Source organism: Uranotaenia lowii, chromosome 2 (assembly GCF_029784155.1).
Source record: "Uranotaenia lowii strain MFRU-FL chromosome 2, ASM2978415v1, whole genome shotgun sequence".
In the NCBI taxonomy this organism is placed as follows: domain Eukaryota; kingdom Metazoa; phylum Arthropoda; class Insecta; order Diptera; family Culicidae; genus Uranotaenia; species Uranotaenia lowii.
The window spans coordinates 93,821,903-93,849,779 of NC_073692.1; the positions used below are offsets into that span (position 1 = coordinate 93,821,903).

At 35.3% G+C, this 27,877-nt stretch overlaps 1 protein-coding gene across 4 annotated transcripts in view; it reads left to right on the forward strand.

Moving 5' to 3' along the window:
• LOC129749308 (uncharacterized) overlaps positions 1–27,877 on the forward strand; it is a 113,577-nt gene that overhangs the window by 29,089 nt on the left and 56,611 nt on the right. Inside the window, exon 1 of one of the 4 annotated variants that reach the window (XM_055744250.1) lies at positions 10,896–11,480. The exons of 1 other annotated variant lie outside the window; for it this stretch is intronic. The gene's annotated coding sequence lies outside the window, so the exon portion shown is untranslated. Of the gene's footprint in view, positions 1–10,895; positions 11,481–11,549; positions 11,672–27,877 lie in introns of those variants that run through there. 2 more of the 4 variants (XM_055744246.1, XM_055744247.1) reach the window with 2 other exon arrangements.

Below are 27,877 nucleotides of genomic sequence, written 5' to 3' on the forward strand. Positions count from 1 at the left end.
GGTGGTGAAAAGAGCGAAGAGCATTTGAAATAGAAGCTTGACCACATGCTAAATTCTTTGTCCCGCATCAATTAACTGTATTGAAGAAGTAGTACCCAATAGAGAAGGCACTACATTTTTCGATACAGTTAATTATGGATGGTTCGACTGTATCGAAAAATGTAGTGCCTTCTCTATTGGGTACTACTTCTTCAATACAGTTAATTGATGCGGGACAAAGAATTTAGCATGTGGTCAAGCTTCTATTTCAAATGCTCTTCGCTCTTTTCACCACCTTAGAATTTTCTTCTGTTCTTCTATCCGACTTTCATTTCAACTCTTTAACCCTCACCGATAAAGCCGCAAATTCATTTCATAAATTTTTACTTACATTTTCTCTATTTCAAACTCAACTCATAGATTTTTAAACGTAGAAGCATGTTTTGAGTTACTATTTCATAAACATTTACTATTGATTTAACCAAATCATATCTCAATAATGCAATAAGTCATACATCATTTTGGATGCCGGTAAAATCAATCAATTCGAATTAATGTCAACAGTGGTAAGTTCACTGAATTAAAAAATACTTAAAGATTAGATAAAATGGCTGTAAAGAAGCACTTGTGATGTGTTTTTTTTTCACAGTTTTTATGAAATGTTAGAGATTTTATAAGAGTTTAACAAATGCGCCATAACGGCGACAAGGGTAAAATGGCCTTATACATAAAAGCTTCTTAAAAGCTTTTTATTAAGATTTATTCTAAGGGAGTTGCACTGATCTAAAAAAAAATAAAAGTGTTACTTAGCAGAACTTGAATGATACAGGTGTTAGTTCAAATTCCAAATAATGTCATATCGAATCGAAGAAGTCTTTTCGAAAAGTTATTCGCGAATTCAAATTGCATCCTCTGCATACATCGGACGGATAACCGTTCTTGATTCACTCCAATCCATGCTCATCTTACCAAACCGGAAGGTCATCAAGTTTTGTGTTTCCTTTTTTGTGTTTGTCCGTTAATTTCGATTGACACCGGTACTGTTTTTGTTTTTTCTTCTCCATTTTGAAGCCTTTTTTGTCCAAAACAGTTCCCTTATTAAGGAACGATCATCAGTGGTCTTCGATAAACCTGTCAAATTTTATCACCTACCTCACTAGGTTTGCATCGAACATATCCGTTGAACTTTTTTTTGTAGTCTGCACCTCTCGTAAGTCGATCTTCTGCCGAATGGGAAATAAAATCGGATCTTTGGGAGGTGAATGACTCTTTAAGTACACGAGTATAAGTAGATTTTTTATTTTCCATTTTAGGATAAACATTATGTTTTATTCTGAACTCTTCTTCTGATTGTTAACTATTTGTTGCAATCGCTTCAAGACACCGTCATACTTAGAAACCAGATGATAAATAGTTGGTCATGCTCTGTTTGTCAAATATATCCTAGATTTTGAGTGATAAATCTGTTGATCTACCAATTTGCGGCAGGTTAGTTTTTGCTTGTTCAACTCTCGAAAAAACTGGTTCAATCAAGTTGAAAACCCTAAATTGTTTACCTAGCATCTTGTGCTCCATAATTATGTTCATACTCTAGAAAACCATATTTAAGGGGGGGGTAGGGTCTAACGGGTATAACAAAAACACCATTTTCACGATTTTTTTCTAGAGCTATCGTTCAAACAAATGTATTCAATTTTTTTGCATTATACAAAGCATTGTTAAAAGAACATTTAGTAATTTTTTCGTAGAAAAATATTGAAAAATGAGCCGGTGACGGAGCATTTTCGAGGATGCCTTTTAGAAAACAGGATTTGCGGTGGACACTGTATCTCAGCACAGAATCATCTGAAGTCAAAAAATCAGAGCAAAATATTTTTAATAGATGTTTTTCTGGACCCCAACGTTTTTATTTAACTTAAAAATATTTTTATGAAATTTTTGTGGCTGTTTGAAGTAAAAACTACGATTTTTCACTTAAAAATCCGCCATTTTTCACCTCTAAAATCTCCCCAAAGTAAAAAAAATCAAAAAAGAAAAACGTTGGGGTCTGGTATTTTATATGTAGAAAATATGTTCCAAATTTGAAAAGAAACGGATAAGTAGTTATCAAATGACGATGTCCACGGACTTTAAAAATGTGCTTTCGAGAAAAACGCGTTTGAAGTTTTTGCTCTTGCTTTCTTGCAGTATTAGATAGGAGGAGATAAAGGCCTATAACTTCTACAGTTTTGCTTCAATTGACTTGAAAATTTGACACAACATTCTTGAAATGTTTTACAATAAGAAAATAAAAAAATAAAAAAATCGATTTTTTTTAAGTGTTAGACCCTACCCCCCCCTTAAGACATATTCAGAATGTGTCTGTCTATACTCCGGATGTGTTTAAGAGTTTTTTTTGTTACTATGTATTTTATCAATAAAAGATGAAAAAAAAAACAATTTGTGCCTCCAGGATACCATTACGATAAACAAAGATTGATTAGCACTGTTCATTCATAAAATTTCATACAATCTCCACAGTGTTAGGCTTGATCTGTTAATTGGACGCTCGCTATCGAATGCGTGTTTACTTATTTTGTTTCCAAATGTCTCTTTCTGAATCGATCAGACTGGACGATATCCTGTCGGTTGCAACTGGATTGGATTGGGAGTGAGCCACCCCGATCTAGATATTGTTTATCGATTTGAAACCTGTTGTTTTCCAGCTAGGAATACCTGGTTCAATTTAGTTGGCGCGAGCGAAGACGTGGGAAATTTTTTGTTGACAATCGAAAGGCTCGATAATTGAATATTTATTTAGTGCAACGAATATTAAAGAATGGGACAACCAATTTCACGGCATCAGAATTTGGAGAGAAATGAAAATTGAAGCATTTCCATACAGAGATAAAGCTACAAATAAAAAAGTTGTTGAATCAGTCAACAACAAAATTCTCTGATTGGATGACTCATAGATGCCTTATTTCCTAGTGATTGGAAACTTTTCATTGGATTCAAAGTAGACTGAAGTTTATCAAATAAGCTATAAAAATAAAAATATTGTCGATTGTCGCAACTTTTACCTACCACTTTTAATTATTTTTCACATGTAGGGTACCACAACAAACGACGACCGGCGTTATCAAGCCTATTTATGAAGCGCCAACGAGACGGCGCAAACCAGTCGAGTGGAGTTTTATTTCCCGTTGCTTGGTGCTCGGCTTGCTAACTTGAAGCGTGCGTGAGGAAGCCGGGTGTTTAAATTTTTTTGAAAACTTGAATGGTTACGCTTGCTAGCTTTTCCCATATAGCACACCTGTCGTACCAAGCTAGCTCAGACAACCAGCAGCTCCCCCTAGAAACCGCTGCACTTTTGAGCCACCCTCGCACGCGCAAAATCATATTCGCGCGCGTCTAGACCACGATGAACGGTCTGTTTTTTTATTTTCTGACGAAGGCAGGGGCAGCGCGTGAGCGAAGAATGGCTAGTAGATTCGCAAAACGCCAAACAGTTAACTTGACCGCCACTCAAGTTCATGCTCATGTGGGGTGATTCAACAACTACAACATGCTAAAACAGCTGGTTTGAAGCGACTCTCGGAGAATTTCGCCGGGTGGTATCGTCGGAACAATGTTGCCTGAAATGCGGATTCACAGTTTGCAATGCGTTCTTGCTTCAATTTATTCATTCGCGATTCAATAAAAATGTAAGTTGTAGTATGTTCTAATCCAAAACAAATTGGGATGATTATTCATGTTTTATGTAACAAAACCTAACAAATTCTGCTACATGTTGGCTCACTATTCAATTATTTTTTTTTCAAAATGGAAATTTGAAGTGAAAAATCGTTCTTTCCAAGGTACAGAAATGTTTTAATAACGATGAATTAATATCGAATCCAGTTGAAAACAACCGGAAAGGTGTACAAATTTGTGAAGTGTGCTGTAGAAATTAAAAAAAAACTACAAGATGTCGGAAGAAACAAATCTGTTTCAGAAACATCGGATTCAGTAGGTTCCAATATCAAAACAGCGTCAGCCTTACTCCTTCCAACTAAAGATATACGGTTCCGCATCAGCGAAGAATGTGTTCTGTTGACGATTACCTATTTGTTGAGATTCAACTTTTTATTACGATTTCAGAGATTTGCATTGTATGATTTTAATATGACGTTATTGAATATGAAGCGTTTGGTAGGGAACACTACGCTTAATTCCTTCCCTTGTTCGACGAAATCTTTTGCGGTATTTACCACATCGTGGGCCTGGCCGTGGTAATCACTGCAATGCATATTGAATTGTAACGCAAGTCTTTCATTTTCCAGGACGCTTAGTTTTGGCTATGTTGGTAAATGAAGAAGAAGATGGAAGTTTGACTTCAAACCATAACAGCAGGGTGTTATTGCTGTCGTAAGTGGTTCGTCCTACTATTTTGAGCTTCGTGAGCCTGATGTGCTTCTTGGTTTCACCTATGAAACTACCTCAAGGGGTAAGCCCTAACAAAAGCGCCCATGACCCGAAAGCAACTGCGCCAGAAAAAAAAAAGTTGCCTTCTCCATACTTCCGATCAATCCAATCTGAAAGCTACGGAATGAACTTATGCGTCCATATTGCCCATGCTGAGATGACAGTAGTGACGTGTTGCTGTTAAGGCTACCAACGGTGACAGTCGAACACCCTCCACCAACCAACCAGACATCCAAGCACGCGGCATCGTCCTTTTTTTCATCGATAGGCTGCCAACAGAGTAAGGTGTCGTTCAGCGAGCGGACGATTCTCTCTAACCACCATGCACCACACTACGTAACACTCTTAATCCTCTGCCACAGTGATGGCGATGGGAATCGTGCCCGAAATGTCAAAACTGCATCTGTTGAGATGGTCCTGTATGCACATAGAACTCGCATGGCCAATGCGACGAATACACCAGCAGAGCAGGAAATTGGTTACGTTAATTGTCTTCTGTGCCCCTACGTTAACACATCATTATACATGGCATTCTAGAGCCCAGGTCCAAGTATGGAACCTTGTGGCACACTCGCTGTTAGAGCAATTGATCGTAACCCGGTTTCGGTTTCGAAGGTTAATATTGTGAATTTTAATCAAACTTTTAGAAATGTCGCTGGTGAACTGGCAACAAAATACAGACTTCCGACAATCTAGTGCTTCACTTTCCTTTGTCGAAAGTCTTTTGGAAGTCGGAAGTCCGGACTTCCGAAGTAAAATTTAGTGCTAGCGACACGATTATCTAAAATTTGGCGATTTGGCGCAATGGCGAACACCTGTCCTCTTCTTTTGATATGCGAATTTTGTCGTATCTTGTAGTTCATCGAGGGCATCCAACAGACAAATAGGTCTGTACGATAAAAAATGCCCAAGTAAAAATTGAAGTTTTCTTACAAACTCCTAACTAACAATAAATTGAAGCTGTGAAACCGCGTTCGGTTGTATAAGGATCAATTCAATTACAATTCAAAGCATCAAAAGGCTTTCCTGTAATAGGTTCAGTAAAGCACATTATTAAACCCTTGGCAAACCAATGACTTTTAAAGTTGTTTATTGGAGAGTTCATTCTGAGAATACTCGAGAATAAAAAAAAAATAGATGGTTGTATACAACACAATTGTTGTGTGCCGATTGCTTAATACCCCTGCCATCAAATTTTGTACAGCCACCTAGTCCACTTCGCCGCAGAAAGCCAGTTTGCTTTGAGCTGCTGCTCGCCCTTAGCAGTTTTTTGGTCTTCTTTAGGTTCCGCTTAACAATAGCCCAGTATTTCTCAATTGGGCGGAGCTCTGGCGTGTTGGGAGGATTCTTGTCCTTGGGAACCACCTGCACGTTGTTGGCGGCGTACCACTCCATGGCCTTTTAACCGTAATGGCAAGATGCCAAATACGGCCAAAACCATACGGAACAACCGTGTTTCTTCAGGAAAGGCAGCAGACGTTTATTCAAACACTCTTTCACGTAAATTTCTTAGTTGACAGTCCCGGAAGCTATGAAAATGCTGCTTTTCAAGCCACAGGTACAGATGGCTTGCCAAACCAGATATTTCTTCGCGAACTTTGGCAGTTTCATGTGCTTGAAAATATCTGCTACCTTTTCCCTTCCTTTTGCCGTATAAAACTCCTGTCCTTCTTCTTCTTCTTTCTGGTATCATGTCTCCTTCGGATGATATGAAACTCCAGTTCGGAATTTGCTTGTAGTCGGCTTTGACGTAGGTTTCGTCGTCCATTACCACGCAGTCAAACTTTGTCAGCATCGTCGTGTACAGCCTCCAGGATCGCGCTTTGGCCCTCGTATTTTGATTATCATCGCGATTTAGAGTAACTAACTTCTTGTTAGTCGATAGTCCGGCTCGTGTTTTGGCTCGATGCACGGTTGTAGACGATACACTCAGCTTATTTGCGGCATCTCGGAGAGAGAGGTTAGGGTTTCGCTTGAAACTACCGGCAACTCTTTTTGTCGTCTCAGCGGCTTCCGGTTTTCGATTCCCCCCCCGGATCCAGACTTCCTGGTTGATTTGGCAACTTTTAGTGATTTTGCCAGCGTGCGAGTAGCTCGGATTTTCGCGATGCGCGAGCAAAATTTTAATACGCTGCTCTTCTTCCTTGGACGGCATTTTTACAACTGAAGAGTGAATTCCAAAATCAAAATAGGAGCAACATTCTACACACACACACCTTCAAAATGAGGGGTGTTCAGATTTTTTAAATGCAAAATTGAAGGAAATACGTCAAGTTGATATTGACCAAATTTTGACCTTATCACCCTTTATTATGCTATTTGCTGCCTATTTTGCTGAATTGAAAGTCTCGTTTGACGTCGAAGTTGATGACACTGATTGCGGGCAGTTTCAAGCATCATTGAAATTTTTTTCTGCTGACTTTCGAACTTCTTTGTTTCACTCGAGCAGTGAATAGAGTTGTTTTCGATTTCATTCGAGTGATGAAAGTAAGCTGCTCGAAATTGAAATTTGTTAGAGTGAGACGAACAGAAAGAAATTTCAATTTCATTCTTCCCTTTCGACGATTCCGAGCTCTTATTAAGAGCAAAAATTATCCATTTTGAATTCATAATTCGGGACGATTTTTCGTGTTAAAACTATATTTGGTGATTTCTTCAGATTTTTTGAAATTTATTTACACGCCTTTATGTTTTGAAGAAAAATACAATAGTTTAAAAAGGTTTTTGTTTTCTAATTTTGCTTTTATGCCCTTGAACCACTTTTTTGGCATCAAGCGTTCAATTATGAAAATCCAACGTTTGCAAACATTATCTTAAAAAAAAGTAAAGAAGAAAAAAATAGTATAAACCTTCTAAGAACTCTCAAAAACAAAAAAACGGGCACACAAAATACTATAAGGCAATGTTAAAAAAAAAGAATAATGTAACAGGTTTCAGAATCACAATAGTAAACCATTTTTTATTCATCTTAAAATGCCGATTTTTTGGATTTCCATACCGAAAAAAGATTTTTTTTTTGGTTTTAAAAATACCGATTTAAATGTGGCATCACTGGCGTCATCTCGTGTGGTGGCAGTAAAGCGGGCCACAGACTACACAACATTTTTACAAATGCGATGAAATTCGATGAAAATTGGGGATTCGGAGGGCAAGTAAAGTTCGACTGAACTGTTTGGCTGTTAACTAAAGACTAAATTTTATTTCTTCATTCAATTATTCTATTCTTAAACTAGGTTGCTTTGATTCGTAACTACTAACCCTCCTCTTCGACATCGATAGCTACTATTCCTAGTTTTCCCAATTTCACGCTAGGCAACGGCTTCGTCATTATATCTGCCAGCATGTCTTCCTTTGGGCAATACTGCAAACTTATGATATTCTTGCTCCGCAGGTCCTTGATGAAAGAGTATTTGGTATCCACATGCTTTGATCGTTGGTCCACCTTTTCGTTCTCCACTTGTCGGATACAGCTTTGGTTATCCTCCCGTATGCGGATCGGCAGATCCACTTTCGTCTGGAAATCCATCAAGAGCTTCATGATCCACTGAATTTCCTGGCACGCTTCGGCCAGAGCGATGAATTCTGATTCTGTGGAAGACAGCGCCACACACGATTGTTTCCTGGAGGCCCAACTCACGACTCCACCGCCGAGTAAAATTAGGAACCCCGAAGTTGATTTCCGATCCCGAGTGTCGCCAGCCCAGTCAGCGTCGCAGTAAACTTCCAGGGCTTTATCTGTCACTCCTAACTTCAGCTGGTAATTTCGAGTTTGAAACAGGTACTTCAAAACTCTCTTGGCCTCGGTCCAATCCTTGACGCATGGTTGACTGACGGATCTTCCTAGAATCGAGGCGCTGAACGAGACATCTGGACGTGAATTCACGGCGACATACAGCAAAACACCCACCAGGCTGTGGTACTGGTCACTGTTCGGCAGTACAGCTGAGTCCTCCTCCTTTTGCTGGTAACCAGGGTCCATCGGAATTTTCGAGCCTTTGGAATCCGTCTGACCGAACCTCGCAGCCAACTTCTCGATATAGGCGTCTCCCAACACGGTCAGCTTGAAGCATCGTTGAAGTTGCGCAACTATTTCTGCGAATTCGGACTCGCTCGAACAGGCCACAAGAATATCGTCCACGTAGATGAGGATGAATGACTGTCGACCCTGTTTCTTCCGAACGTAGAGGCACCCATCTGCGGACGACTGCAAGAATCCAGCTTGCTTGAACACATCGTCGATCGTTTTGTTCCAGACTCGGGCTGCTTGTTTGAGCCCGTAAAGCCTCCGCTTGAGACGACACACACTAGCTGGGTTGCCTGTCTCGTACCCGGGGGCTGCTTCATGAACATTTCTGCATCCAGCGTACCGTACAAATAAGCTGTTTTGATGTCCATATGCTTGACGAAGAGATTCCGTTCAGCTGCCACCGTTAGCAAAACCCGCAAAGAGACTTGTTTAGCCACCGGCGCAAAGACTTCGTCAAAATCTTCATCGTACTTTTGGGAGTATCCTTGGGCGACTAACCTTGCCTTATACCGAACAACTTTTCCGGTCTCGTCCTCTTTCCGTTTGAAGATCCACTTGAAACCAACCTTCTTGCGACCAGGTGGTAGTGTTGTGATCTCCCAGGTTTCGTTTTCCATCAAGGAACGGAGTTTCTCGTCCATCGCTGCCTTCCAGTACACGCTTTCAGGTCCAGTAATTGCTTCCTCATACTTTCGTGGCTCAGCAGCTGCAACCGATGCCATGCCAACAGCTGCAGAATAGCGAGCTGGTGGCACACCTTTGGTTCGGCGAGTCGACCTTCTGGGATTTTCAATGACTGAATTCATGTCAGCTTCGGTTAGCGTAGAATCAGTTGCGGTATTGTAGTCGAAATCATCGTCGTCCGGTTGATCATCATCAATGTCCGACTCGTTCAGCGTTTCTCCCTTTTTATGTGGTTCACCACATTGAATCGCATTCGCCGCATCGCATCGCATCGCACTCACTATGTCATCGGCCTCAGTTTCAATCATTCAGCAGTTTTGGTGGCAACTTTAGCCGAAACTGCATACACTAACGACTGCATCATAGACATTTTAAATACGAGTGAAGCTCGGTTACAGTCTGCTGAGCTGAGGTAAAAAACTAATAATATCGGAAGAATGCAATAGAGCGCAAGATTTTGCGCTAATAGCCTACAAATCGTTGCCAGCGACAATATCTTCCAGATCTCACATTGATGAATATTACTCAGTTCCCAAAAGATTTTAAGGCATCTAGATGCACTGCTGGTCGCTGAGAGAACATGACGAAGATTTTTTCACTGGAAACCCGCGCGGGAGCAAAAATCATTTTAAAGTTTACAAACATGTCGGATTTTCTATCATATCCTATTTAAACTGACTGAAGATGTCATTTTAAACGATTCTTTCACTATGCTGTTGGAATAGCAATTCACAACACCATTGCAAACGACTTAAGTTATCAATTTTTCTTATACGAATTTATGCTTTCTGAACGGCCCTGTCAAGGGGTAGGATGTACTTATGCCCCTATCCACCCGTTTTCCTTTTTCCTTCTTAAGTTGCACTTACTGTAGGAAAGGTCGAAGCTGAGTACTTAAGACCTTCTAAGCCTCACCACACAAATGAGTCCAGATTAGGATTAATTCGTGCTCTCCGATCGCGAAGGCCAAAAAAATCCTGAAGCGTGTTAAGTTAGGTTGACTTTCTTTCCGTTCATCCTCTCTCCTGATCCGTATCAGATCGCACATGATCTGCGAAATTTCATCGTTTACAGTTTATTCTCGAATAGAAGTGTCCTACGCTTTGACATGAACCTGGAGCAGAAAAATATTGCATGTTCTACCGATTCCTCCATATCTACGCCTTTTGACAATATGGTGAGTTGATGAGCTTAAACCAATGAAGGTATTGTCTAAAGCACACATAGCCCGAAAGAATCTGCGTCAGGTAAAAGTTGATCGCTCCATGGTTTATCCATTCTAAATCCGCGGGATGAACATATGAGTTCCGTTGTTCAATGCTCCCATTGCTCCTGCCATTTGAGCATTGACGCAGCTCGTTTAGCTTCACACACTCCTCTAACTGGTCTATCTAAAAGGAATTATTCGATCGTTTTGATTCGGTAAGATGGGTAGGATTATCAAACCAAGTAGGTACGCTTTAAACACATATTAGAGTAATTTTGTATCTGAATAGCCAAATTTTTGATTTCTTAAAATCACCACCCCCTGGGGAGGATGGCATCACTGCAACCCAGTGTTTACTCTCTCAAATTGGTCAATCGTCATCAAACAGAAAAACACAAACAGGTTGATTCATGCTACCACCGTCGACATCAGGCAGAACTAAACTTGGACAGTCTAACTTCCCCATAGCTCGGGCGAACTGAGTGGCAATGCCAATGGCAAGAGCATGGTGGTGCGTCGATAGCACAGATCACAGCACCGGTTAGTTGATCATTGATCGTAGACGCGCTCGGAAACATTGAGTATCACTCTGGGATCGAGTGGGTGTACGTTAATTTATGAACGAAGCCATATAGCTGTTTCTTCCCGCGAAGTTCTAAATCAAAACAAACACGTTGTGTGTTGTATATGGGTTTTTTTTTCTCATTTTTTGTAAAGAAGAAAAACTAGTATAGTTCGTGTTCAATATTTAACGTATGTGAAGTGAATTTTCTGGTATGCTAATTATACTGCCATTTTCAAAATAGAAATAGTGAAAAGTGCATCCTTGATACGACCAATGAGTCGAGGGAAACAGGACAACAACAACAGAAGGGAAGATCACCACCGAAAACAGTTTTCAGTGCCAGGAAGCGTTTGGCAGAATCACAAAGGGAAAAATAAAAACAAGTGATAAATTTCATAATATACCACCAGAGAAGAGTGGAGAGAAGAAAAAAACCGTTGCAATTTAGCAGCCAACCTGGCAGCCAAACACACCCGCCTCGAGTGAATGTATTATTAAGAAAAGCGAAGACGTGTGCGGTGTTCGTAGAAATTTCCCCCCCACGAAAGGCCAAGTGGGCAAATAAAAATAAAGTGAGTGTTGGTTAAATTTTTGCCATTGATCCAGGTCCAGAACCGGATCGTAGGAATTTTATTGGTAGCTTCATCCTTCCGCGTGTATCGAGGCAGAAAAGAAATATTGACCACAGAACAAGCCTGGGATTGTGTATTTTTAGAAACGATCGACAAATAGACGCCAATCTGCTATTTACCTTCAACTGTTGGTAATAAACAGTCCATTTTATAGCACTAGTACGCTATCCATTCCCACCCACAAAACTTACCCTTTTGCGCTGTCATATCGATCAACACCTGTGCTGTCATCAGTCAAATGTTATATTTAATCCCACATGATCCGATTGTTTGCACTGCCGCATTGTGCTAATAGTTTACGTTTGCAATGGTGTAACTTATAGCATTTCATCTTAGTAGTATGAATTAGTATGAAAAATCAAACTATATTCTGAAACATGTATCATTAGCCACCTCAATCAAACAGGAAAAAATTATCGTTAATATCATTGGGAAAGTTTGTGCCGATCTAAATAATTTTTCAAAATGAATTTCTGTTTTTTGAGTCTGTTTGTTCCCTATGGAGATGGAAACTACTGAACCAATTTGCGTAAAACTTGGTAGGTGGATACATTATGAGGCCAATAGTGGTGCTTATAAAGGAATTAAATCCCTCCCCCTAGAGTGGGGGAGGTGGGGCTGGGGCTCTTATCAATGTTTTTGCTTTTATCGAGAACTAATCAAAAGGAACCCAAATGTGTTATGGTGTTATAGGTTTTTGGGATGGAAAAATGTTTCGAAGGTTTTTTGAGAACCCTCCTTTAAGTGGGAAGATGAGACAGGAGGAGGCCTCCTATACATTTTTTCATAGAGATCACAAATTAATGAATTAATTGAAACTCAATTTGTCATTGGTAGATATTTCGGTATGAGAAATGTTTTTATGGTTATTGAAGACCCAACCTTTCTTTCAAAAGGGAGTCTGATCCTGAGCCGATGTCCGTGAGTTCGAGCCCAACAGTTAACACACTTGTACTGGATAAGTTTTTCAATGACTGTTCGCCAGCTGCAACGTTGATACAAAGTCGCGAATCACCTAAAGATATTGAATCGACTATAATCGAAACAAGAAAATAAATAAACCCACTTTTTTTAACATAGAGCAGTGTAGAAATCTTTTATGAAAATGTTATAAAATTCGAAATAGTAAATAAACCAATTCTATTGAGTTTGCTATACAATTCTGTGAAACTCAAGACAATATTTTCACGAAAATATATAAGTTTATTTTTGGCAATTTGATAAAGACCAAGACAAATTCACACAGTAAACTGAGTTTACCGAATTCGGTAATTCATTTTACCGAAACGGTTCGGTGATTACAAAAAAAAAATCGGGGATTGATAACTTTGATGTCTATTTTCCACGGAACTTCGTTTATCAATTATTGACTAACCGAAGTTCGTACAAAATTTTGAACAGTAAACAAAAATCGCCAAGTTCGGTTATTTTTTACGGAAACAGTTCTGTAATGCGAAAACAGTCGGTAAGTGATCAAAATGACATCTATTTCACACAAAAGATCGTTAATCATTTGTTGAACTACCGAAACTTGTTTTTTTTTAAGAAAACAAATCTTTTTATTTGGTAAAAAACCGAAGTCGTTAAAAAAACTGTAAAGCGTTGCTGTCAAAACAAACGTCAGTTTTGGCGGTGTCATATCCCGAGTCTTCTATCTCACTCTTGCTATCGTTTCACGATTTGACGTCTGTAAATAGTATAGCGTATTTCAGGAAAATTTTCTGTCGGCTTGGAAATCGACGGCGCTACCACAGTCCTTGGAATCCTAGCATCAAAATGAAAACACTGAAAGCTGGCGGAAAAGGATGCGAGTGGCATGTCTCGTACGGCCTTGTATGGCAACCGGTGTACGATAAATTTCTGGTGTAATTCTGGTGTAATTAATAAGCCTAGAGATGTATTTTTTTGACTACAAGATTACATCAGGTAAAAATTTTGAACAAGTGCCCTTTCTGCTGAAAATGATCAAACATCATCATAAGCAGAAATTATCGAGCATTTAACGGTTTCCGGTAAATATTACCGGCATTTCAGACATTATTATAGAAAATACCTGAGTTTCGGTAATAATGTCAGTATGATCTTTGTTTTGTTCAGTTAAACTTACCGTAATGTTAAACGGTATTTTGGTTATCTTTACTGGCTTTTCGGTAGTAGTCACAGATTGTTCGGCAAATTTCACTGGATTACTGAATTTCAGTTCTCTCGATTAAAATTACCAGTATTTCGGCTTTAACTATAGTCTGCGGTATGGCGAATACACCAACTAAAACAGTCGATAGAAGGGAAATCCTGCATTGTTTCAACAACAAATATTGAATAAAATTAATCACAGTTTAGGTTAAATCAAGTAAGAGCGTCTTGAAAAAATAAAATGTGATTTTTTTTATGAAATTTACTTTATTGGTTTGGAAAGTCATTTTTTGATTATTTACTCATTTTCAGGATGGAGTAAAAACTGGTTCTTCGGTTTTTCGAAAATTATTCGTTTTTTGGAAAAACCGGTTAGACAACCCTTCGAGACATGATTCGATATAAAAAAAAATATTATTATGCATGCAGAAAAAATCCAAAATATGAGCGCTTTTAATCATAGCAACTTTGCCAACTAACGACACGTCGCATACGTCGCGACGTCGAGAAACATAACGACGCATAGCGAGTTTCCTAGGAAACTGGAAGCATGCGATTGATGGCCTAAAGAAAATCAACAGAAAATAACGTAAACAATGTTTGTGTACTTTATAGAAATCGCCTACTGGACTGCGAAAAGAATAGCAAACCTTCGAATGATAGGAATCTCTCTAGTAAAAAGCGTTGCTAGTAAAACTGTCGCTATTCGGTTTGGTGCTATACACATAATATTTATTTGTTATCTTGGGTCTCGCGCAAATAAGTTTACTTTCAAAACCAGGGCCGCATGAAGCCATCGAGGTGCCTGAAGCAATTTTTCTCGGGAGGCTCCTATGATTTTTTTTATATGCCAACTAATTTTAAAACGAAAACTCTTGTAAGAGCCGTTAAATTCAATCTTCGATTCGTAATTAGTTCAATAGCTGCATTTCAAACTTAAGGAACAAAGTAACAATCAGGGCCAAAGAAGGAATTCCCAAATTTTTAAATCCAAATATAAATTTAATTTCAATTTCATGTTCATAAACCCAAAACCAATTTTTTTCATGAAATGTACTTGGGTTTAAAAAATGAGATGCGGATTCTAAATTTCACATCAAATACCTACTGGACACAGAAAAATTTGTTAAAAAGTAATTCTAAATGTGGTCAGATAATCAGAAATCATTAAAAAACAAATGAGTTTAGGAGGTTCAACAAGAATCTCGAGTTCTAAAAATTTAGAAAACAACAAAACTTAAAAATCAACACAAGCCATAAAATGTAATTTAATTGAATCTCTATTTGCATGGGAAACAATATGATAATCTTCCTTTTAATAATGATATGCTAAATTCAGGGATATTTTCTTCAGTAAGAACAATTTTAAAATAAAAGAAAGGCCATACTAAACCATTGGAGAGCCGGGACATTTAAAGAAACTGAAAAGTGTTTATTATATTGATCTCAAATAACCATTACCTATGTCATAACGTACAAACATTGCGGAAGAATAAATCAACTAATCGAAAAGGAAAATGCTGATCAGAATTGTTGAATGCAAATTCAATTAACAGTTCTTTTAATCATTATATTACCATCCAAAAATCTCTTGATTAGAATAATTCAAAGATGGATTGTAAAACACTTTTAATTCAATTATTAACCACTAGATATGAGCTTCATCGGGAGCAGAATAAATATTTCCCTTATGAATATAGGCAAGTTACATCAAGACTTCAGACAAAGAATCTAAAATAACGAATAAAAATTCAAATTCCATAGAAATGCAGACAGTTCAACAGTGGAGTTGAATACCTTAAATTGGATTATGTTCAGACTTACAACTCAAAGTCTTTATTTATACTCGTAATTCCAAATTACAAATGAAATTCAAGTGGATTGAAAATATAGAAATACAGTTAAGAGAACCGCTCAATGAAATTTGCAAGCGTTTTTGAATTCAGGATTTATCCATAATTAGAGGATAAGTCCATTAGAATCAAAAGTATGAAATTTGATCTAAATAAGTTAGAAAAGTTCCAATAATAATGATTCAATAGCAGATCTCAGTTTGCTTATTTATCCTATTTAGTTTACTATAGTTGTCTTTTGTTTTTTTTTTTTTATTAAAACGGGTGTAGAGTGTATATATCACCTCAAAATTTAAGAATCATCGGAAAACTAGCATTAATTTTGCATTATTCCTACTCATACTAATGCGTATATAGTTTGCATTCCAGATTGCCTAGTGATTTCTGTTATTTTAAAATTTTGCAAATCTAAGAAATAGTTTATCTGAATATCTCCCGTAAAGGCTGTTACATTTTTTTTTATGAAAAGAATGTAATTCCTTATCAGAACATAATTCTTGGTTCGCTGGGAACTCTTGAAATATTTCCTTTTTTTTTTTCAATACACTAGCGAAAGTGATTTGCTGTAGGGTTTTTTTTAGATTTCCCGTATTTATTCGGACATACCCCGGTTTTAAATGTTTCAAGTTTAAAGGACAAATAAAGCAAACTAATTTCTGAAATCGGCTCAACTTCTCTGTGCTTATTTTATCCAAATTGTTTTTAATTTTTTGAAATTTAAGAAGAGATTTGAACGCTACTGACGTGTTTCGATAAAAAAAATTGAAAATTTTAGGTGATTTTAGACTTTTTCTTAAAGATTTTTTTTCGAATCATCACTGAATTTTGTTTAGATTTATCCAGATTTGATGTCGAAAAATTCGAGATGAAATGATGAGATATTTCTAAGTATTGTAAAAAGTTTTGCTCATATGTTAAGGCATAAAGCGAACATTCTAGATTGTCCGGTTTTTATTAATTTCATTCCTTTTGATTTTAAGTGTTTCTCATAAAGTTTTTCATTATTTTTTTTTAAATTTCAATGATTCCTAGCATTTGCTCTAATATTGTCCCGATAAAAATAAGGAATATTTTGTGTAAAGTCTTTAAATCAAGCTAGGAACTTGAATTGTACATTTCTCTAAAAAAACGGTAAAGTTTAAATTTAAAGCAATAAAGCTTTCAATTGGGCATGACATTCGAACTTAACTATAATGGGAGATGTTTTTCTTTTTTCTATCTACTCTGTGCAGCAAGTCTGCATTAAATAACTTGAAATAAATTATTATTATTTGTTTAAATTTCGACTAAACTTAAAAAAGTAATTTCAGTCATCGTAAAAGCGTTAGCACTTTTTCACTGTTGAGAAAATATTTCACATTCATTACATAATGCTTCATTCGCTGGGAACTCCAGAAATTTTTTATTCTATAAATAAGACCGTGGTGTATTATTTATTATGGGTGAACATCCAAGATTCTCCAGGTTTTTTCGAATATACACGGGTTTTATAAACAAAGTGAACAAGTAAAGCGAACTACGGTATGGCTGGCTGCCAAAATGTTGTAAAAAAAAGTTCATATTTTGCCGTATTTAAACCGGAAGAAAAAAAAACAGCAAACTCAAATAAAAATTTATTTGTTGAGCTAGCTTCATCTTAATTTGTTTTTATTTAGAAGTTTGGAACACGATTTTACAGTTACTGACGTTTTTCGATTAAAAATAATGAAATTTGTAGCATTGTTTCTTCCTTTTTTTGAATAACCACTGAATTCTGCAAAGATTTTTCCGGATTTTGTTTTTTTTTTAATTTTAATCATATGCTCAGATTTAACTAAGTTTTGGGAAAAAAATGATCCTGATTAGCTCAGCCTTCATAAATGTGGGAAAAAATTGCCCCTCCCCCCTCTTAAACGGTCTTGTTAAATACGCTTCATGGTGCAAATAAGTCACAGGATGCCTGAACTTTGATACAATTTGATTTAAAATCGTTTCTTCTAATATTTCTTCACTCTCATATCTAACGAAAAACACCAGGCAACATTCTGCACGATTATTGATCGGTTGAAGGCAATTTGCGGAATCAGTACTCCACATGTAAAGTTAAACGATGTATATACGAGTGTAGATTTGTACTTTACCACCAAAATACTGAAAATTGTACCACTATTTAAGTTTTCATACCTTTTGAGGTTGAAATACTCGATATCTCGCTCTCAAATCTACAATAAACGATAGAATTTCATGCACTCATGCACTATCTATCTCGGAGACTAGATAGAACAATTTCACTCAAAATAGATCACCGTTAACCGTTATTCGAGCGTACTCGAGTATGACTCACTGCGACTACCGGTTTCGTAGCGGCAAATCAGTGATTAGATTGTATCTGTGGCTGTTATAGGTAAACGGTAGGCGCGTGACATTTGCTAGCTGAAAATATTAACCGTTCAATTTGAGTAAGTAGAGCCGGTCCCTAACTGATCGTTACGCAAATCTAGATCATCGGTGCTCAATTTAATTATCTCATTAGATGGAACAATTTCCTTTTTCCCACTCTCGTTAATGCGTGTGTTGTTTTGAGTGCCGGGCTTTCGATAACTTGTTTCATTTTCTATGAAGTACATTCCTACGATTCTTCGATGATGTTGAATTAGATTCTTTGTTGATATTGACTGGTAATCTGAACCAAAATTCAAGTTATCTGGTTTACTTACATTGGCATTCCTTTTTTCTCTCATTCCAACAAAAAAAAGCTAGTGTAAACAAATTCTTAAAAACGTTGTCGAAATTTGTGTTGACATTTCCACAAAGAAAGCAGCTGTTTCGGATAAAACTTTCCAGAACATTCCGGAATGATTTGTAAACCGACACATTTTGCTGATTGGATTGTTTAAATCAAACAGAACCAAATAGTCTGGTGCATTCCGGCGTATTTTTTTCAATCATTCTATTCAAACTCGCACGATTTGAAATTCAAATCTTCGAACGTAAAAAACAGTACCAACAATGATAGGAAAAATAATAATGCCAGTTCTGTTTTAATTTGAAATTTCCAAACATCATTACCGGCAATTCCAAGTCGGCGCTCTCATGACGTGCGTGGGTGTTATAATTTGCGTTTATTTATGGAGTTGCGTTTCCCCATTTCCATTATTCTACCGTTCGAGGGCAGAATAACGATCAGAAAAACACATGTGCTCTGTCTGTATTTGCCCGTTTGCTGCATCCAATTGGAGTTTTTGACGATGATATGACGCTTGATGAATCCATGAATGATGTGGGATTGGAGGCCAAGGGGTAAGTGGTCGGTCTAATGTTATGTAATCACCCCCATATGGTAGTGATTTGATAATAGCACTTTAATGATGATGCTGTACTTGTAATAGGAATTAAAAGTCTCTGTGCTCTTGTGACATTTAATTTTAAATGTAACTTCAAGGTTAGTGGGGCAGACTTAGTCAAATTTTACTCATCATTACAACATCCCGGAGCTTCTCGCAGTTTAAGGTTGCATGTTTGACACAGTTTATCTCAATGATGAGTAAGGCACACTTTCACTCTCCCTACACAGAGTGAAAAATTCATTCAACTCTGTAGCGGAATGATTCAACCTTGAGACCTTCAAGTTTGATCCCGCGACCGTTGATTCAAGATTTAGACGAAAAAAAAATCACCACACCACAATAAATCGCTGAGTAATTCTACGGTTCTTTCAGCGCTCCATCTTTTACCCAGAACAAAGACTCAATTCAATTGAACCCGGACGAACCAGTTCTTAGACGGATTATTGCGATTCAGAATTGGCACAAGTTGTTCAGGTTTTTTTTTAAGTTTAGGCAAATTTGACACCGTAGGAAAATTCTGGAACCAAGCTGTTACTAAGAGAACCATGCTCTTAGAGACCCGCCTCTCAAAGCAAAACGAAAAAAAAACTCTACCGGGTTCCAGTATGGAACGGCTTTTGCGTTCGGGTTTTAAATACTAAAATGCTGATTAGCTAGGAAGTGGGTTCGCCTCGCCACGCGGTACAGTTTTATACAACGAACGCTATTTTGTGATGTGGATAGTCGTCGCGTCGCGAAGTTTGAAACAGCAGAGATATTAAGCGCGTACTGACATTAGCACGTGGTTGGGGAACATGATTTTTTGTTCGAACTTTTATACCACTGCGTCAGTGGGTAGCTATTAATTTGTGTCAATTTTATTGACAGGAGCAAGCAACGAAACTGAACTGTGACTAACTAAGTTCGTAATATCTCGGAAGTAAAAGAATATCAATAAATTCAAAATAAAGAAATAATCAGTTTTAAAAATAAAAGTTTTGATAACTATAGTCATATTCGTTGCAAAACTTAAACCATTGTTGGGCTGCTGGAGACTTTATAAACAACTCGCCTTAAAATTCTCAGACATTATGCAAGCAAGATGGCTAAATACACCCACAAATCAGACTCTACTCCAATAATGAGCACCCTCAGAGGTGGAATTATCGGTATAAAATTCTATGCCGGACCGGCATTAACAAGCTTTCTATTAACTGCCATTATTCCATTATGCCATTATGCCATAGCGCAGAAAGACTATGACTATAAACCTTCGTTTGCTAACCGAATCATATGATGCACTAGGTGAGATATCGGATTGGCAAGCCACGATGAGAATGTTACAGTGAGTTCAATTCTCACTACTTTTTAGAGTAAGCAGTAGAAATAACTGGAAACACAGTGAACAAATTTCTAAAATACCGTAATAACAGTTTATTTTTCATGGGAATTTCAATTCGGGATCCTTGGGATGAATAAGTAATTGTTGCTTAAAATCCCTCAAGAGAAAAAGAAAAAAAATCTTTTCAAGACAGAATGTAATTTTAAATTAAGGGAAGAAAGTTGAAAATTTAATCATTCATCATAAGGAGGAAAGTTCATATAACGCCCCATGCGGCTAATACGCGCTACTCGTGTTTTGAAGAGTTTGTAACATTTTGCAAAATACTACCAATTTTTTATTTAATTCTGTGATTGGTCATGTCAGGTATGAACTTTTACATAAAATACCCATGTGTTCTGAAAATTTCATTATTTAGATTTTCTTCATTTCGATGCAAATTTTAAAACACTTTCAATAGAGTATCACCAAGCAGGGAAAAATGAATAGGACAATATTTTCTGACACATCGATAGAAGATACTCATACTAAACTTGCTAAAATAAGCTTTTTATGCGAATGTTTTATCATGGCCTATGCGCTCGTTATAACGCGCCAATTGTAATATGCTGAAAATAGTATTAACTTTCCAAAACGGTAATTTTTATTGAAAAAGAACGAAAAGCTAGAAACCATTTTTTGAGCGTTAATTCAGCCTTTAATATATATTTTTTTAATTATGTGAAAAATCGCATTTTATTTTAATTTTTTTTCTTGATGTACACATAATTTCCAATTGTTTAAAATGATTTTTAAGGGAAAATAAAGAATCATGAAATGAAGAGTTAAAATTTTGATCAGTCCATTTTGATTTTCTTTCCAAGCAAAGTATTTGTAAATATTAGTGTGTTTACGGGTGTGTTTGGCTGCTACGCGCGTATTGAAAATTGAGCGGTGCGTATTTGCAGCACAGTTTTGTTCTGTGGCTTTGAATATGGCTTTTAAAAATCAAGTTACCAAAGCCACAAAATGAATTTGAGTAATAAAAAATCATAAACATTTGTAGAAAAAACTTTTCCTCAACGAGTACACTCGTTTTTATACAAAATGTACGTGAAATACCTAGCAACTCAACGATTTGCTTAGGTGGAGCATAAATGAACATGTTCCCCTACATTGTTTCTTCCTCAAAATTTATTTTTACTTTGGACAGTTTGGGTGTGGTTCTAAAGAAAAAAAAATACAATTTTGTTAGTTATTGAATGTTTATTATTTTTTGCAGTGTTTGTTTAAAAATAAACTATAAATTCTAAACAAAATATGTTATTTCGATGTGATTCTTTAAGAATGATAGCATTAAATATGAAGTTTTTATCTCTAGATACCCGATACAAGCATTATATTGTTTTTAAAAGATCATCGTTAGTTGTCACAACGTGTTTAAAGAATTTTGAAAAACCTCACAACGTTCCTGTTTATTTTTTTTTTAGGATGATTTTGAATTATAAATGCACTTATTCTTTTAAGCATCAGAACTTTTTTTATATAAATCGGTCAGTACTCTTAAATCAAACGAGCAAAAAGGAAGTAAGAAAAATCATGAGAAAAGGCTTTTCCCATTTGTTACTTACTCCTTTCGGCTCAAAATTGCATTCTGTTCTGATTAAAATTTAAATTCAGTATACACCTCCAAAATGGTATTTTTGTGATTTCCTACGGTGTTGTCAGTTATTCTAAACAGCGAGCTTTAGAAAACAATTTTAAAATTATTTTTTTAAATTTCCTTCGGAAATTAATTTTTTCTCAAAATTTTAGATTCAAAGCTTTTTGATCATAATTTCTGGAGCTATAAGATATTTTTGAAGCAATCTTATCCTTCCAAAGCTGTTCGGATCAATATGATCCGAAGCGAAGTTTCAAAGCATCTTAATAATCATTCCAATATACTAAAAAACTGAGATTTTTTAGAGACTGAGCGGTTTCCTTTAACCCACTGAGTTAATTTAAGTTTTAAAAATTGAGTTTAAAATTTTTTTTGAGATTGAGATACAGCAGATATTTTTCTACCGGAAACTCCGAGATAAAAGTCAATTGGTTCATCAATTGTATTCTTGACCATCACAAACATTAAAGAAACACTCGAATACTGAAAAGCTGTTAAAAATTATAAGCAATTTAATATAAAATTGTTTTTTGGGTCTGAAGATCTGGAGTGTGGTTTCAAAATTCAAATTCAGCTAGAAATAATACCAATACCAAAAATAAACAATAAATAAGTAAATTGATTTCTTAAACAATTTTCTTCTTATGACGTTCACGCAAACTCGAAAAAATAAGAAATTTTAATATTTACGATTAAAAAAAAATAATTCAAAATAATGTTCCTTATCCTGAATCTGAATTATAAATTTGCTTGAAAATAAATTTACAAATTTGACATCAACATTTTCGAAACGCCGGCGAACGAAAATTAACTTAAATTTCGAATGATAAAGCTTAGTTCTTTTAGAAATGGGACACTTTCTTTTGCTAATAACTCATTTACTAGTTATCGGACATTCAAAATTTTGCCAGCGTTTTGCTGCCTGTGAAAAGTACTTGTAGATCTATTTTTTTCCAAAATTTAGAATTTACGCGTTTCTGAGATATCTAGGATGTAAGAGAAAAAGAAAAAAAAAATATTTTGCACAGTTTCCTTCAAAATCCATCTTTATCAAATTGATAGCTGAAAAAACCGTTGATTATTCAAAGAATTACTGTGTGTGAGTTGTGAAAAGTATACAAACATTTTCATGAATGTCTACAAACTTCAAATGAATCATTGAAGTGAAGTACAACTACTTTAAAGGGTCATCAGGGAAGTCAAGTATGATACTAGAATTTTCAAAATTGAATAAGCAAAAAACTTGGTGTAGATCGCTGAAATGTCCAGAAAATAATTACTTTGATAAGCTGAAAGTGTTGCCTAGTTATAAATCATTTAAACCTTACTTCAAACAACAAATTGTTGCTTGTTCCACAGCTCGTAAGCTATAAAGACGGTACCGAGCCCGATCAGGAGGAAAAAACTAAATTATATCAAGCTGAGATATTTTGATACTTATTTTTTCCTATCTAAATGAGTTATTATTCAGTACTCGTAGGATGTTAAAATATCTCAAATTATATCAAAAAATCTATGCGATCATAGCTAAATTATATCAATTTAAGATATGCTCCTTTCAAGATTATATCTCGTTCAGATAGCATAGTTTGATATTGGGCAGAACAAAACCTATCAAAATTAAAACTTATCAAAATATGAGTGCTTCGGGAAAAATTTCTAGTAGAATGTCAATAAACCGCATTATTTGCTAAAACCATGCTACATTTTTGATTTCCCAAAAATTGGATTCAATTTTATGAATCTGTTGAGCGAAACTCATTAATGCACGGATTGGACAGTTGACTTCGATGTCCGTGTTTCAGAGAAAGTTGCACGTATATCAAAATATGATATAATCATTTTATTTTAGGACAATCCGAAAAAAATCTTCATCTTTTAAAATGAGCTTAACCCCATACAAGTCTGTCATTCAGAATAAGATTTAATTCAGATTGGAGAAATTTAAAATCGAAAATTTAGATTACTTAATTATAACTGAATCAGATGTAAATATCTTGGTGAGATACGTTTGAGTTATTATTTTGATATGCTCTCCTGATCGGGAGGCTATGAGACAGAAGATTTCTGATGATCGACAAAACTTAAAAAAAACCTATTTCTAACAAATTCCAGCATTTGAATCCATTATCTATCTGCTCGTGGCAAGGTCCCTAGCATATTATAGTATGTATTTGCTAGTTGTTTTTAATAAAATATAATGATTTGCCAAGATTCCGTTCTTGAGGAAAAAAACAAAAATTTTCGAAACGAAACCGTTTTTCAAAGTTTAAAAGAGTAATCTTGTAAGTACCCTTCGCAACCTACAATCTATACTAACCGGTTATACTTCAAGTTCAATCTCATGATGATTTTACTTCGTTATTCTCAGATTTTGCCAGCAGAAATTCAATTAAAAACGCTTTAAAGGGTCAAAAATAATAAAGTTTAGTTAATTTCGAAACAACTGTTTACACACAAATTGCCCTCTGTTTCTTTTAAAAGAGAAGTATTGGACCGAAAACTAGCAAAAATTGAAGAAGGAGGATGCAGCCATCTAAAATAAAGATTTGACGAAGTTTAAGTTTGAAAAACTGATCAAAATCATGACTGAAAAAAGTGTGCGCCAGCCGATAGGAGGTACCAAGAATAAAGTTAACAAAATTCTTACAAAAAACGATAAACACTTTTTTTTCAATTTTTTTCCTGAATATCATAAGATAACCTTCATTTCCTTCATAGGAAGTATTTCGATCAAACGAATGGTTTTTGAGATACACGCATTCGTAACTGTCCTCTTTCTAAAAGAACTAAGCTTTACTAGAATTTAAACTTTCAACAATACAGAACATGTAAAAAAGGCAATGCCGATGGTTGGAATTAATCTGATAAAAATAATAACATATTTAGTTTGGTTTCAAGAGTGCCAGTGATCAAAGTCAGAGATAAAATCATCTTCAAATTCTTACCTACAATTATCAAAACAAAAAGATTAGAAAGTTTATTTTTGAAATTCATTATAATTATTTAAATAAATAAAACTAATGAATAAATAAATGATAAAAGTAAAAATAAGAAACTCCAAGAACTGTAGTAAAAGTTAAAAGCACACAGAAAATACTTATTAAGTCAACATTGACCATTAAAAGTAGCTTCAAAGTTGCTACTTCGTATCATTTTGCTTATTTTTCATTGATTAATTAAAATACATGATCGACTTAAAAAAGTAGTTAAAATTTTATAGAAATTTATCGTCAATAAACTATAAAGCGCAGGTTTTACTGTTAAAATTTCGAACTCTTAATATTTTGTCGTTGTCCAAGATACAAACAGTGTTTTTCTTATTAAAAATTTAGATTTATAGGCTTCCCTGAAGATTTATTTTTCACGAAAATTCAGAACTGAAATACAAAAATAAACTTTTTTTAAAATTTAAATACTATAACTATTTAATTCAATAAATTTGTTTGAAAATTATCACTAATATGAAGCTGAAAAAGATTAGTTTTATAACATTTAAGAAGAAATTTGTGTTCAATAAATACGTCTCACAATTTAAAAAACTTATTTATAAAACCTAATTGTAAACTCAAAGGAACAGCAATTTCGGTGCTGAAATGTAATTATTGATTTGGAAAATGTTGGCGTCTTGAATTCGAATCTTTTTTTTAGGTTTTGTTTATCTCCTCTAGGTCTGGATTAATATTGAATCAGATATGAGTGAAATTCTGTATTGATAACTGATGAACCAACAATCCTTCCTAAGAGACATGATTCTTAATTTGTTCGTTATCCTCCTAACAAACAATAGCTTTTGCCTTGATTAAGTAACTTTAAGTTAAATTTCAAAACTAAATTACTCCTTACACTCGAAACCTCACCTGAGCACGTAAATTTGATGTAGGTCTTTTTTTCTAATAAAGCGTTGACGTAGAATTAAGCTATTGTTCAAACACCACTAGAATGCAACTTTCAAGAATGATTCTTGTTTGTTTACGGTTTGCTTCTAGCCTTCCCGCTTCATTTCAGTATTTTTTCTCACTCTCTCAACGACCCAATTTAAGAACTGTCATCTATACGAGTGAAAATACGAGTTGAAAAGAAATAATAAGTATTTCTGGAATTACGATAGAATGTTTATAGAACTTAAAGTTCATTTTATTTGTTGAAGAATGCTTAACGATTTGAATTTCGCTATAAAATCACCTAAAATGCAATGTCTAAACTTTTTTTTAAATTTGTTAAAATTTATTTTAAAAAAAGGGGAGAAGGGAATTGTTTATCTTATTTTGCAGATGTCATTGTTTTTGCTGTTTTGGAGAAAGTTGATCATAGATTTAAAACCTCTATTACCAAATTTTTGTATCGTTTTTCAGTTTTCCATAAATATTGCAGAAATTTATGCGATTATATTCATTTAAAAAAAGTTATTATAAAAAGGGTATTAAAAAAACTATTTGAGTATTTGGATTCAGAACACCCGAATTTCCTAGAATAAGCTCTTGAATTTTTAAGACCTTAAAAAAATGTGAACTTTGTGGCCTTGTGTAATTTATCAAACCCCATTTGAATGTTAAGTTGTGCATTTGAAATAAACTTGTCCGAATATTCTCTTTAAAAATTTAGTCATGTACCGGGCCGGTTATGAAAAAATCTAAGAAATGTCTAGTATTTATTCACATTAGATATTTGCAAAAACAAATGAAAACCTGGAATTGAGCTGTTTGAATTTTTTATTTTTGCGTTCAACGACAATCTGGTATGCTTAATCAGAAAAACAAGAAACAAATAATAAAATTGTGGCTGAAATTGATTTTTAGAAAAAAAAATTCATATCAGCATACATATTGTAATGATGTTTACGATATTTCTTAATTTTTTTTTTTTGTTTCGATTATAGTCGTTTTACCATCTTTATGGCATTCGCGACTCTATCAACGTTGCAGTTGACGGATCGTTATTGAAAAACTTATCCGGTACAACTGTGTTCGATTTTTACTCTTGGGCTCGAACTCGCGGACATCGGCTCAGGAGACAACAGACTTGCCAACTGAGCTATATCACAAGCCATGATATTTCTTAATGAATCAAAGTAATTATATTAATATAGAAATGGATACAAGTACATCATGGTCCCCAGCTTGGTGAGGATTTACATTAGTTTTTGATAGAAGAATTTTAAAATAAAAATCGTTGGTTTCTGTTTCTGAATTTGTTTAGTGTTGATTTGGAATGGCTTTAGTTATGCTTCTTAAAGAAAACCGCTTCTGAAGACAAGTTAGGTAGGGGATTCATCAAGCTTTGATTTAAAATAAAAAATGGTTTGTCGAATTGCAATTCGAAATTTACCATTAATTTTTTTTTTCTATTTGTGAACGTCATATAGTGTCGCAAAATGAAATGTCTTGGGTCTGGAGTGATATAGGACTAAACTCCGCCAGAGGCGAGCCAATTTTCTAATAGGTTTATTAACACTTATTTTTTAAAACCTTTTCGAATCAAGTGGTTTCCCGTTACTACGGTAAATTCATTTCTTTAGGTATAAATTTGAAAAAAAAATCTCCATGGGGGTGTTAAACCTAAAAACTTTTCCTTCCCACTGTTCGCACGGCCTTGGTGGGTAGGAAAAGGGAGAGTCTTCTTTAGAATTTTCAGAGATGTCGATTCTTCTTTTGAAAGGAATAAAAAAAATAGCGTGAACTTACAGCGCTCGCCTTGAACCAGTGAAAGTTTGCTAAATTACTCGAAAAACTTCCCGGTTTTCAATGCATTAATTTCTAAAAATCGTCAAAGAGTAGAACATCAATTTGAATGTAAAAAATATAGTTTTATTTTAGAAACAGTTCAAAAAATTCCGTGGAAATGATTTCAGATAATTTTCTCACTTTGTTTTGTAGCTCCCTCACAGTAAATGTAAAGTAAGGATCATAAGATAAATTAACTTGAATTTGATTTTTGATGTATTTTTGATGAATCAAATTGAAGTCCATTCAAGAAATTGTTGGTACACCCCATGTTATTTTTAAGCTTCAGAGTAAGGGATGACGACTTTCATCAAACACATGTGGATGGACTAGTTTAAT